General features: G+C 51.9%; 1 protein-coding gene across 1 annotated transcript in view; it reads right to left on the minus strand.

The window, feature by feature from the left end:
• PKD1 (polycystin 1, transient receptor potential channel interacting) overlaps window positions 1-703 on the minus strand; it is a gene marked incomplete at its 5' end in the record, with an annotated part of 57,232 nt that overhangs the window by 55,723 nt on the left and 806 nt on the right. The gene's annotated exons all lie outside the window — the stretch shown is intronic.

Below are 703 nucleotides of genomic sequence, written 5' to 3' on the forward strand. Positions count from 1 at the left end.
TCTGGTAGCAAAATGTCCAGTCAGGCACTAAGTCATGGAATCACAGCATGGCTGAGGTTGGAAGGGACCTCTGGAAGTCATCTGGTCCAACCCCCCTTCTCCAGCAGGGTCACCTACAGCAGGCTGCCCAGGACCATGTCCAGACTGCTTCTGAGTATCTCCAAGGATGGAAACTCCACAACCTCTCTGGGCTGCCCGCTTCCATGTGAAAGTCCAGTCCCTGTGCTCCAAGCCCTTCCATGAGTCCTCCTTTAACAAGATTTTGAGGTGCAAGGACGGCAGGCTGTCCAGGCTGCCAGCTACTCAGTTGGATCACCAAAGCAGGTTTTGGTGCTGGCTCTATTGCTGCCTTTTTTGATCTGACAGTCCAATTTTTCTTTAAAAACCAGTTGATCTTCTCTATGAACCATCAGCAAGTAACAGTGCAAACTCATCTGATCAACAGCTGAACCAGTGGGTTTGCTAATGGTCAAAGCTCTCCTCTTCTCCTGGCCAGTTTTTGGGAGAGCTCAGGGTGTGGGGAGTGATGGGACACTGGGCCTTTCCCCCAGTAGTGGGGGACTCCTCAAAGGACCCTCAAGCTCAGTACCGGATTCCCTCAGAACATAAGTGGGATTTGGACACCGCAGCTTTATCGCAAATTTCCATGTCTGAATATGCACCAGCAGTGTGCCCAGGTGGCCAAGAGGGCCAACGGCATCCT

This window comes from Egretta garzetta, unplaced genomic scaffold, assembly GCF_000687185.1.
Source record: "Egretta garzetta isolate BGI_Z169 unplaced genomic scaffold, ASM68718v1 scaffold426, whole genome shotgun sequence".
Taxonomy (NCBI): domain Eukaryota; kingdom Metazoa; phylum Chordata; class Aves; order Pelecaniformes; family Ardeidae; genus Egretta; species Egretta garzetta.